Source organism: Amblyraja radiata, chromosome 27 (genome assembly GCF_010909765.2).
Source record: "Amblyraja radiata isolate CabotCenter1 chromosome 27, sAmbRad1.1.pri, whole genome shotgun sequence".
NCBI lineage: Eukaryota > Metazoa > Chordata > Chondrichthyes > Rajiformes > Rajidae > Amblyraja > Amblyraja radiata.
In genome coordinates this window covers 6,564,626-6,577,864 of record NC_045982.1, presented here as the reverse complement: position 1 = coordinate 6,577,864, position 13,239 = coordinate 6,564,626, and the positions used below count along the sequence as shown (strand labels likewise).

The following is a 13,239-nucleotide window of genomic DNA, read 5'->3' as shown; positions in this document are numbered from 1 at the left end:
GCTCTCGGAGAAAACCCACGCTGGTCATGCAGGGATCACACAAACTCTGTACAGTCGAGACCCGTCTTTGGAGTGTGGGAGGAAACCAGAGCACCTGGAGGCAACCAACGCAGGTCACGGGGACAAACTCCGTACAGACATGCACCCGTGGTCAGGATCAAACACGGGCCTCTGGCGCTGCGCCACCGTGCCGCCCAACTAGTTCCATTCAATCCTACACGTACAATGGACAATTTTAACCAAAGCGAATTGACCTCCAATCTTGCACGTTTTTAGAATGTGGGAGGAAACCGGAGCACCCGGAGGAAACCCACGCAGCCACAGGGAGAACGGATAAACTCCGTACGGACAGCACCCGTAGTCAGGATCGAACCAGGGTCCCTGGCTCTGTAAGGCAGCAACTTTACCGCTGCGCCACCGTATCGACCTCATCTCCCTTCGAATTAATTCTCCAAGGAAGCAAGTAAATAACATTGAGCAATAAATCACGAATGCCTTACATTCCCAGTCTCTTTCCTTCCAGCCCCCGTCCAATGTGTGTTCCTGTGGCCTAGGCACTGGTGAGACCTTCAGCCAACTGCTGCCCATACTGGAACTCACTTCTTTTAAATCATTGCAATTGCTGTGTTCCTTGTCAAACCTTTCTTCAAGCTCATGTTTCAAAATTCTCCCCGTTAGAACTCAACCCTCCCTCCCACCGCTCCGAATGTGGGAACAGCTGAAGATGTTTCATAAGTTCATACCCATCAAGTCCACTCCGCCATTCAATCATGGTTGCTCTAACTTTCCCTCCTAAAGGGCTTTGTCCCGCTGTACGAGCTAATTCAAGAGTTCTCCCGAGTTTCCCCTGATTCAAACTCGGAGAATTACGGTAATAGCCGCTCGTAGGTACTCGGGGCTCTCGTGGACATTTTCCAACATGTTGAAAAATCTTCACGAGTCTTCACGAGCTTACCGCGTTTCCCCGAGTACTGCCGTTATCGTGACGAGCCGCTAAGAGGCGTCCCCGAGCTCCGACGTACCCGCTACGTACATTCCACGTGTTTACCACGAGTTTGATTTTTTTTTTTTAACTCGGGAGAGCTCTTGAATTACCTCATACGGTGGGACAGGCCCCTAACCCCATTCTCCTGCCTTTTCCCCATAACCCCTGACACCCGTACTAATCAAGAATCTATCTAGCCAGCTTTCCTTCCTTAGTTTAGTTTAGCTTAGAGATACATCGCGGAAACAGGCCCTTTGACCCACCGAGTCCGCGCCGACCAGCGATCCCCGCACACCAACACGACCCTACGCACACCAGGGACGATTTAATTTTATACCAAGCCAACTAACAGACAAACCTGTACGTCTTTGGAGTGTGGGAGGAAACCGAAGATCTTGGAGAACAACCTATGCAGGTCACGGGGAGAATGTACAAGCTCCATACAGACAAGCACCCGAAGTCAAGTAATCGTAGTAAAGTATTTAGGACACAGAAGGAGGCTGTTCAGCCCATCAGGACTATGCTAGTCGATAAAAAATATTGACTCAGTCCCATCTTCCAGCACAAGCCTTGCAGCCCAGCAGGTGACAGCTCGTCACGTGCCATTTGAATGTGAGAGAAAGCTGCATAATTGCAGCTGCATTGTTTTCCATTAATATTTTTTTGTGTGAAATATTAATTAGAGGAGGAAAGCAAACGTGCTGGAAGATTTATATCCTGTGCAAATTGTCATTTCTCCCTCTCTTCCGAAATGGGATTACAGTACTCCGATCTCTTCCCCCCTCCTAAAAAAAAACCCCGCCGTAACTACGGCAACGCAACCGAACACGTCTAAACTAAAGAATCCAGCTCATAACAGTGAAAGCAGACAGGAAAGAATTACTTCGGGGTGTAAAAGTAACGTTTTCATTGAGGACTCCCAAGGGATGCAGCAGTAGGAGCGAAAGCCAAAAGCTTGGCTAACATGTAATCACTGCCAATTCAGCAAGCACAGAAGTGTTTTAATGAATGCAAAACATCTGTCAAGATCTTATAGGAGTCTATTGAGGGAACAAGTAACTGGGGCTTCAGAAAAGTCCCAGTAACTCTGCCAAAGAGGCCTTTCCACCATCCTGGGAGTTTTCAGTCTGCTTTGAGCAAATGCATATTGGCCAAGCGGAAGGAAACGATTTCCGTCAGAACAGGGGGGCATTTTTAAAATTAGAGGAAGCACGTTACTCTTCGCGATACGGAGCAGAAACAGGCCCTTTGCCCCGCCGAGTCCGCGCGGACCAGTGACCACCCAGCACGCTAGAACTATCCTACACACACGCACGAGGGACAATTTACCATTTTATCGTAGCCAATTAACCTACAAACCCGCATATCTTTGTAGTGTGGGAGGAAACCGGAGCACCTGTGGAATCTGTGGGATTCTTTGCCAGAGAAGGCAGTGGAGGCCATCAATGGATATTTTTAAGGCGGAGATAGACAGATTCTTGATTAGTAAGGGTGTCAGGGGTTATGCTAAATGCATTTCGTTGTCTCTGTACTGTACACTGACAATGACAATTAAAATTGAATCTGAATCTGAATCTGAATGGGGAGAAGGCAGGAGAGTGGGGTTGAAAGGGAGAGATAGATCAGACATGATTGATTGGCGGAGGAGACTTGATGGGGGCCGAATTCTGCACCTATAACTTATGACCTTATGGCCCAGAGAAAACCCACACGGTCACAGGGATAATGTACAAACTCTGTACAGGCAGCACCCGTAGTCAGGATCGAACCAGGGTCGCTCAGGCTGTGAGGCAGGAAATCCACCGTGTCACTTCTACACACAAAGAGGAAACTGTGCATCTCTGATGCTGCTAGTAAACCTGGGGCAGCACGGTGGCGCAGCGGTAGAGCTGCTGCCTTACAGCGCCAGAGACCCAGGTTCGATCCTGACTACGGGTGCTGTCTGTATGGAGTTTGTGCGTTCTCCCCGTGACCTGTGTGCCTTTTCTCCGGGTGCTCCGGTTTCCTCCCACAAATCCGTAGGGTAAATGGGTTTGGTAAAGTTGTAAATTGTCCCTAGGATGTAGGATGTGTCGGAAAGTGCCAGTGTGCTGGGCTCGCTGGTCAGCATCGGCCCAGTGGGCTGAAAGGCCTCTTTCTGCAGTGTATCTCTGAATGAGACCAAACTAACCTAGTTATTGGCTAATAGATTATCTTTAAAAAGTTCAAACCCAAGGCACATAGATTTTGGTGAAATAAGGGGAGCCTGGAAGTTGGTTAGGTAGGGGTATAGGTCAAAGGTTAGGGGCATAGGTCAAAGGTTAGTGGGGGGGGAAAGCAGGAGAATGGGGTTGAGAAGGAAAAATAGATGAGCCATGATGAAATGGTGGAGTAACTCAGCGGGTCAGGCAGGCAGCATCCCAGGGGGAAATGGATAGGTGACATTTTGAGTCGGCTCAGAAGTAGGAGGGTCTCGGACCAGAGGTACCACGGCCTCAGAAGAAAAGGACGTACGTACCTTCAGCAAGGAGATGAGGAGGAATTTATTTAACCAGGGGGCGGTGAATCTGCGGAATTCATCGCCACAGACGGTGGTGGAGACCAAGTTTGGGTATTTTTCAAGCGGAGATTGGCAGGTTCTTGGTCAGCGAGGGTGTCAAAGGTTACGGGGAAAAGGCAGGGGAATGGTAATGTCACTTTTAATCCCTTCATCTAAATCATTGATGTAAATAGCTGTGGTCCCAGCACCGACCCCACGAGTCACTGCCTGCCATTCTGAGACCCGTTAATCCCTACTCTTTGTTTACTATCTGCCAACCACTTCTCTATCCATGTCAGTACCCTACCCCCAATACCATGTGCTCTAATTTTGCCCACTACTCCCCTACGTGGGACCTTATCAAAGGCTTTCTGAAAGTCCAGGTACACTACATCCACTGGCTCTCCCTTGTCTATTTTCCTAGTTACATCCTCAAAAAATTCCAGAAGATCAGTCAAGCATGATTTCCCCTCCGTAAATCCATGCTGACTCGGACTGATCCTGTTACTGCTATCCAAATGTGCCGCTATTTCATCTTTTATAATTGACTCCAGCATCTTCCCCACCACCTTATGGTCTTATGATGACCGGCAGGGTATTGCTGAGCAAGGGTGTTAAGATTTGGTCAGAGCTAGATTTTAAGGGCCGTACATCTGGGTGAGTAGAATGCTACAGTTCGGGCTCAGCCAGTGATTTATACAGATGAGCTTGAGCCCGTCTACACTGGGCTTCAGATTCCCAGCTTGTATCACTTCCCCAGCTTGAGACACACTCAACAGCCTGCATTAGTTCCCAGCCTTGCCACACACCGGTGTTGGTGTTATGCTCAAATCCCCTCAATTACCTCATCCGCCCCTGCAGCTGTGACCACCAGCAACTCTGCACAAGTCCCAGGCTTCTGATCTCCTCCAGTCCTGCCTGCGTCTACATCTTTGATGGTAATCGCTCCTCCGTAATTCTCTTGGCTGCCGAAGCCTTTGGCTCAGGAATTCCTCCCTAAAATGTCCGTGTCTCCGCTTCACTCTCTCCCCGCACGTCGCTGTCCTGAACCCGGTTCAGTTCAGTTTTAGTTTATTGTCACCTGCGCCGAGGTACAGTGAAAAGCTTTTGTTGCCTGCTAACTATATGGCACATTAGAGTCATAGAGTGATACAGTGTGGAAACAGGCCCTTCGGCCCAACTCGCCCACACCGCCCAACAATGTCCCAGCTACCCTAGTCCCACTTGCAACGCAATAAATCCCTGTCCTTCACCTCCTACTCTCTGCCTTCTAACTGGGACGACAGATGGCACAATGGGCTAAGTGTTCGGCTGGCGACCGGAAGGTAGCCGGTTCGAATCCCGCTTGGAGTGCATACTGTCGTTGTGTCCTTGGGCAAGACACTTCACCCACCTTTGCCTGTGTGTGAATGTGTGTGAATGTGTGTGAGTGATTGGTGGTGGTCGGAGGGGCCGTAGGCGCAGATTGGCAGCCACGCTTCCGTCAGTCTGCCCCAGGGCAGCTGTGGCTACAGAAGTAGCTTACCACCACCGAGTGTGACTGAGGAGTGAATGAATAATGCGATGTAAAGCGCCTTGAGTATTAGAAAGGCGCTATATAAATCCCATCCATTATTATTATTATTATTCTGAATTACAAAGAGGGGCAGCACAGTAACCGCAGCGGTAGAGTTGCTGCCTTACAGAGGCAGAGACCTGGGTTCGATCCTGACCTCGGGGGATGTCTGCACGGAGTTTGTACATTCCTCCTTGTGACCTGCGTGGGTTTCTCCGGGCGCTCCGGTTTCCTCCCACACTCCAAAGACGTACAGGTTTGTAGGTTAGTTGGCTTCAGTAAAATTGTCCCTCGTGTGTGTAGGGTAGTGCTAGTGTGCGGGGTGATCACTGGTCGGCACGGACCCGGTGGGCCGCAGGGTCTGTTTCCGCGCTGTATCTCAAAAGTCTAAAAGTAAGGTCTATATGTTCAGCTTAGCATGACAGAGCAAAGCAACATCTGTCTTCATCATACTGACACCTTCCTGAGACTATGCACCTCTGATGCTGCTAGTAAGCAAGGTTTTCGGTGGGAAGAAGGGCCTGTTTCCACGCTGTATCTCTAAAGTATAATGTAAAGTCTAAAGCTATCCATTCTGCTACTGTTGCCATCCCTTTGAACGGTCTGACTTTACTCATTCGTCTACAAAATAATGCCTTTGATTAGTACAGGAGTCAGAGGTTAAGGGGAGAAGGCAGGAGAATGGGGTTAGGAGGGAGAGATAGATCAGCCATGATTGAAATGCGGAGCAGACTAAATGGGCCGAATGGCCTAATTCTACTCCTATTCCTTATGATCTTTGCCAAAGCCCTTAGGAAAATCTAGATATATATTGCACCTGTTATATTTTCCTTGACCACTATCGCAGTTACTTCTTCAAAGAATTCAACAAAGGTTGTAGCAAAGTAAATTTCATTTTGAAATCCACTCCGACTGTTAATTGTTATATAAATATATATATATATATATATATGCGTCACAGATGGCTTTTATCATCGGGTCAGATTTGCATCAACAACATTTTCTTGGAATTAACTCAATGTGGTGAACTAGTCACGAGGAACTCGACATTAACACATGTACGGTCTGTAAATAATAGCGCCTTACTTGTCGTAGGAAGTGGTGATCCTTTGGGGTGGATGTCACAGTAATAAGCAACCACTTATGCCTCAGGTCATTCCTCCCAAACTTCACAACTTGTGCCAAGTGAACTCTGTCGAGGTCTGCAACAAAAGAAATCTCTTTTAATACATTAACAAATACCAAATACATTTCACATTAGTTAAAAACACAGCCCTGTATTGAGTTAGCGTTAAAATGCAGTCTGAAGAATGGTCCCGATCTGAAACATCACTTTAGTTCCATTTAGAGATAGAAACATAGAAAAGAGGTGCAGGAGGAGGCCATTCGGCCCTTCCAGCCAGCACCGCCATTCATTGTGATCATGGCTGATCGTCCCCAATCAATAACCCGTGCCTGCATTCTCACCATATCCCTTGATTCCACTAGCCCCTAGAGCTCTATCTAACTCTCTTAAATCCATCCAGTGATTTGGCCTCCACTGCCCTCTGTGGCAGGGAATTCCACAAATTCACAACTCTCTGGGTGAAATTTTTTTTTCTCACAGTCTTAAATGGCCTCCCCTTTATTCTAAGACTGTGGCCCCTGGTTCTGGACGCGCCCAACTGCAACACAGAGATACAGAAACAGGCCCTTCGGCCCACCAAGCACCCAGAGTCAATATCGAGCTCGGGTCTCTGGCGCTGTAAGGCAGTAGCTCTACCGCGACTGATGCCACTACTTATCCTACACCATGGTGCCACCACTTATCCATGTCCTTCAGAGATGCTGCTTGAATCACCGAGTTACTCCAGCACGTTGCGTTCGACACAAGAATCCAGCATCTGCAGTTCCTATTATCTCCATTGAAATCCAATGGCTTGGATCATTGTGTAAAAAAGAACTGCAGATGCTGGTAAAATCAAAGGTAGACACAAAATGCTGGAGTAACTCAGCGGGTGAGGCAGCATCTATGGAGAGAAAGAATGGGCGACGTTTCGGGTCGAGACCCTTCTTCATTCACGTGACCCAGCCAAACAGGAAAACATGGATAGGTGACGTTGTTGGAAACAGGCCCTTCAGCCCACTAAGTCTGCGCCGACCAGCAATCACCCCGTACACTAGTTCTATCCTACACACTAGGGACAATTTACAGAAGCCAATTAACCTACAAATCCGCACGTCTTTGGAATATGGGAGGAGACCGGAACGCCCGGAGAAAACCCACGCGGTCAGTCACAGGGTGAAAGTGCAAGCTAAGCACAGACAACACCCGTAGTCATGATCGTACACTGGGACTATGGTGCTATAAGGCAGCTACTCTACCACTGCACCATCACAGATATTGACCTGTTGTGAATTGCGCGACCAATCCTGATTCTTCAAGCTGAGATAAAGAGGAGAAAACACACATACAAATAATCTATTTTGAACTTAAGAACTATGAGGCATTAAATGCTTTGAATATGAAGTGGAAATGGCATTTATCAGTAGCTGTATTGTTTTAAACGTAGAAATTTCGCATTCAAGCTATTGGGAAGATCTGGGCTGAAACAGCAATCAACCTGTTCGCAATACTAAATATCAACTTGTGCATTGGCCTTCCCTGGTTCCTGCCCTTTGATTCCTCATTTCCACACCAACACTATTCCATGCACTTATTGAAGATTACATTGAAATGACAGAACAAGTGCAGCAAAGTCCCTCTGTGAAGCCACACCTATAGCGAGTCCTAGTGCTACCTGCCTTATGCAGTGATACGTAGTGATCTGCAGTAATGTGTAGTAATATACAGTAATTATAGTAATGTACTAATGTACTAATGTAGTAATATACTGAGGTCATGTAGAGTAATGTATTAATATAATGTCATGTGGTAATATAGTCATGTTAAATACTGTAGTAATATATCAGTAATATGTAGTAACATGCGTATGCAGTGCTAGCTGCCTTTTGCCAAACTCCAGCATTTTGTGTCTACCTTCGATTTAAACCATCATCTGCAGTTTTTGCCAAACTGTGCAGCCACACCAATGGCCTGTGTGACCTGCCATATACAGTTTTCAGACACATCGATAATAACCATTTGGAAGTATACACTATTGGGAAAGGAGTACACCAAAGATTCTTCACTTAGTGTCACGGAGTTATACAGCACGGAAACAGGCCCTTCGGCCCAGCTTGTCAATGCTGACCAAGATGCCCCTTCTACACTCGCATCGCCTTCCCACACTGATTCTGTGGGCCAACGTTGCGAGCTTGATCTCCCCAGCGGACATGGTTTGCACCCTCATAGCAGCAAATGCTGACTGGAATGCTGCCAACTCCCAATTGGGAACTGTAGACTGAGGCCAGGCTATCAGAGTCATAGAGTCATGCAGTGTAGATCGTGTAGATGGGACATGCAGGCTGGTGTTGGGCCGAAGGGCCTTTTTCCACGCCGTTAGACTCTATAACTTACGCCACGGCCAAATTCTTACATTTACGTCCATTAATCCATCTAGGCCAAGGCCCAGATGGTTGCATCTGTGTTCGAAGAATATTGGTTGAAATCCCACTGCACAGACTGGAGCTAAGTAGGGAGTGTGTCCTGTGGTGCTGTCTTTCAGATTCCTACTCGAATCGACATAATGAACATGAAGAAATGATCTCGGTGAAAAGCTGAGGTGTCTGAAATGGTAGATGGACACAAAATGCTGGAGTAACTCAGTAGCTCAGGCAGCATCAGAGGCTGAAGTGATAGCTGGCCAATGCAGCCAGCATTCATTTCTTTTGTTCACCATTAAACCCTCAAACATCACTTAAGAAACAGATAATGTGATAAGAATCACATTGCTGTTTCTGGCAGCTTGCAGTGTCAAGTTTCTTACATTATATCCATTTCAGACATTCATTGGGCAAGATTTGCAGGAAAGGACTGCAGATGCTGGTTTAAATCGCAGATAGACACAAAATGCTGGGGTAACTCAGCGGGACAGGCAGCATCTCTGGAGAGAAAGAATGGGTGATGTTACGGGTCGAGACCCTTCTTTGAATCATCGAGTCTTGATCCTGAAACGTCACCCATTCCTTCTCTCCAGAGATGCTGCCTGTCCCGCTGGGTTACCCCAGCACAGCTTTTCTCAACCTTTATACCCTTGCGGAACCCTTGTAATAATTTTCAGGTCTCCGGTGTGAGAGGTTATGGGGAGAAGGCAGGAGAATGGGGCTAGGCGGGAGAGATAGATCAGCCATGATTGAATGGCGGAGTACACTTGATGGGCCGAATGGCCTAATTCTGCTCTTCTCAGCCTTGATGCGGAGTCTCGACCCGAAACCCCAACGTATACCTTTAACATCCTGCGATGATCTATGACCCGCTGAGTTCTTCCAGCATCCTGTCTTTTTTATTCCAGATCCCAGCACTTGTGGCCTCTTTTGCATTCACTTATGCACGCGCGCCCAGTGAAGTCTATAGGGACGAGTTGAGGTGGTGAGAGCCGGAGAGAGACAGCCTCAGTGTTTCTACAGCCTTGTAAACATTTAAGTCACGTTCCATCTCCCGAGTATAAATGATCTTCCCCCAGCGCTCCTGCCAATCTATTCAAATATTTCCTTCCACATTATATTTGTCAGACTGAGCCAGGTGGGTCGACTGCGCCAATGAGTTCAGTCATTGATTGATTTATTTATTTGTGCGAGCCGTTTTGGCCCCATGATTTAAATTAAACACAAAAGTGGCTCAGAAAGTGGAGTTCAATTGGGCCGTGTTCTCCGGTGTGAAAGACCAGGGATGGTCCACTCTCGGGGGCACCGGAGAGGGGAATGTCCGGGCAACGCAAGCTCACAGGTTTCGGCCTGTTCCATGGCTCTTTCTTTATTTACTCCTGACAGGGGTGCATTATTTTTGCAACTTTTTTTTCTCCCCCATTCAGCACTAAAACCACGGTCTTCCTTTCAGTTGCCACGATCGGTTAACATGTTGGGGTTCTCGAGAACATGTCAATATTGACAGGAGGGATCCCAGAGGTCTGGTATAATTTGTGAAGATTCCCAGGGAGTGCGTCAATATTTACGGGAGAGCCAGGGAGAAACAACACATATCTCCAGATTTATTTAAGTTGGGCTGAAGGGCCCGTTTAGTTCAGTTTAGAGATACAACACGGAAACAGGCCCTTCGGCCCACCGAGTCCGCACCGACCAGCGATCCCCACACATTAACACTATCCTCCCACACTAGGGACAATTATACACTTATACCAAGCCAATTAACCTACAAACCTGGGTAGACAAACGTGCTGGAGAAACTCAGCGGGTGCGGCAGCATCTATGGAGCGAAGGAAATAGGCAACGTTTCGGGCCGAAACCCTTCTTCAGACTTGGCTTGAAGGGTTTCAGTCTGAAGAAGTGTTTCGGCCCAAAACATTGCCTATTTCCTTCGCTCCATAGATGCTGCTGCACCCGCTGAGTTTCTCCAGCACTTTTGTGTACCTTCGATTTTCCAGCATCTGCAGTTCCTTCTTAAACACTTAACCTACAAACCTGTACGTCTTTAGAATGTGGGAGGAAACCAAAGATCTCGGAGAAAGCCCACGCAGGTCACGGGGAGAACGTACAAACTCCGTACAGTCAGCAGCCGCAGTCGGGATCGAACCCGGGTCTCTGGCGCTGCAAGCGCTGTAAGGCAGCAACTCTACCACAGTGCCGCCTGTTTGCATGCTTGTCTGGCTCCAGACTCTGCGGAACCATCCCCAAGTGTACACGTCGACAGCACAAAGCCGTCGACTCCTTCAAATAATTGGGAAGTGTAATATCATCTGATGGCTCCCTGGACAAGGAAATCTCAATGAGAATCAGCAACGCCAGTCAAGCACGTGGACCACTGCAGACACGAGTGTTGAACCACCACGACATCAAGCTGTCAACTGAACTCAAAGTCGACAAACCAGTGGTGCTTTCCAGTCTGCTCCATGGCTGTGAAACGTGGACCTCTCTTAAGATCACCCCTCACCCTCCTGCGATCCAGGAAATAAAGTCCTAGCTCCGATCTGGTCTTTAGCCTCCCACCATTCTGTGGTCTCAAGGACTCACTCACATTGACTGCCTCCATCTCTCAAACATCCATCTTAAATTCTTTGTGAAAAGAGATGGGGGGGGGGGAAAAAAAACCGGTCTTTATATCTTCGACAGGAGGTGACACAAAGCAATGAAATGAACACAAAAAGTGAAATCAAATGACTATGCATTCAGTTTAGATATAAAATGTTGGAGTAACTCAGCTTCTCTGGTGGAAAATGATGGGTCGGTTAAGTCCGAGGAAGGGTGCCAACCTGAAACGTCACCCATCCTTTTTCTCCAGAGATGCTGCCTGACCCACTAAGTTACTCCAGCACTTTGTGTCTTTCTTCAGTCTAAACCAGCATCTGCAGTTCCTTTCTACGCACTCTACATTCAGTTTAGTTTCCTTTTAGTTTCCTTTTCGCACACTCATTTCACTCCCTCCCCCTAACAGATCACCCTCCCTTTCTCTTCGTCTCAGTCTCACCCACATCAGAGACGGCAGCTCAGACAACTCATTTCACCTATACCAGCCAGTGAGTGAAGGCTGCAGAAAGTCAGTCTACGGTTTATTGCCCTCCAGTTAAAATCACTTCCAAGGAGCAAGCGGGAGGTTGAACGGACTCCCGGAATAGGAGTGGAGGCCAAGTCCCTGGGATCATTCACGGAACAGTCTGGAGATGTGTGGTTTGTGAAGTCCAATTTGTCACAACTCAAAAATGCATATTTGGCTGGAAGGGACAGAGTGAATGATGCCAGATAAATGGTCCTCTTTCATACTACAAATTACCTGAACTCTGTCCCGAATCCTGCCCTACTACTCAACCCTCCAGCCCTGTCTATCTCTCTTGCTCTCTATCACATATACGCACACTCTTCCAGAACAAGGGGTCACAGTTTAAGGATTCCAGAACAAGGGGGTCACAGTTTAAGGATAAGGGGGAAATCTTTTAGGACCGAGAGGAGAAAAACATTTTTCACACAGAGAGTGGTGAATCTCTGGAATTCTCTGCCACAGAAGGTAGTTGAGGCCAGTTTATTGGCTATATTTAAGAGGGAGTTAGATGTGGCCCTTGTGGCTAAAGGGATCAGGGGGGTATGGAGAAAAGCAGGTACAGGATACTGAGTTGGATGATCAGCCATGATCATATTGAATGGCGGTGCAGGCTCGAAGGGCCGAATGGCCTGCTCCTGCACCTATTTTCTATGTTTCTATGTCCTTATTCCATGTCTTTTATCCAACTCTCTCACTCTCCCTCTTTCACTCTCTCTCCCCCCTCTCTCTCTCCCTCTCTCACTCTCTCCCCTCCCTCTCTACCCCCCACCCTCTCTCCCCTCCCTCTCCATCACACAGGTACACACTCCCATTCTCTATCCTTATTTCATGCCTCTTACACGTCCCTGCTCTCCCTTTAACTTGCTCCCTCTTTGTCGTGAAAGGGCCTGTCCCACTTTCAGGACCTAATTTACGACCTCTGCCGAGTTTGCCCTTGACTCACACTCGCAGCATGGTCGTCACGAGGTCGTAGGAGGCCGTAGGTAGGTCGCAGGAGGTCGTGATGCTAGTCGTAGGTACTCGTGGCTTCAAGTAGGTCGGGGAGATTTTTCTAGCCTGATGAAAATTGTCCACGAGTAAAAAAGATCATGAATTAGGTCGTGAAAGTGGGACAGGCCCTTTAGTCTACCACCATTCTGTTGAATCAGAGACTCACTTGCTTTGTACTACCTTTTCTTTGCACCGTTTTCCTTCAGGAAGTTATTCACCGTTTGGAGGCCATCTCCATTCTCACTGCCCATCAACAGTATTGGAATATCTAGAGTTGGGATTCTCAGAGGCTGGGATCGGTGAAATGCAATGTTGATTAATCCATGTCCTCCAGAGATGCTGCCTGACCCGCCGAGTTACTCCAGCACTTTGTGCTTTACTCTAGATTCCAGCATCTGCAGTTCCTTGTGTCTCCTTCAAAGGCTCGGATGTCTTCAGGGAATCTCTAGTTTCTCAGCTGACAAGAAACATCAGTTTTAATCACGGCAGTAATCAGAAACCTGAGACGAACAGCTTTACAGCCCAGGCTCGCAGTCAGTGCCACACTGCATGTTAACAGC

General features: G+C 47.7%; 1 protein-coding gene across 2 annotated transcripts in view; it reads right to left on the bottom strand.

The window, feature by feature from the left end:
• hivep3 (HIVEP zinc finger 3) overlaps window positions 1-13,239 on the bottom strand; it is a 270,815-nt gene that overhangs the window by 216,117 nt on the left and 41,459 nt on the right. For both annotated transcript variants that reach the window (XM_033045001.1, XM_033045004.1), the window contains exon 2: window positions 6,145-6,260. The gene's annotated coding sequence lies outside the window, so the exon portion shown is untranslated. The remainder of the gene's footprint in view (window positions 1-6,144; window positions 6,261-13,239) is intronic.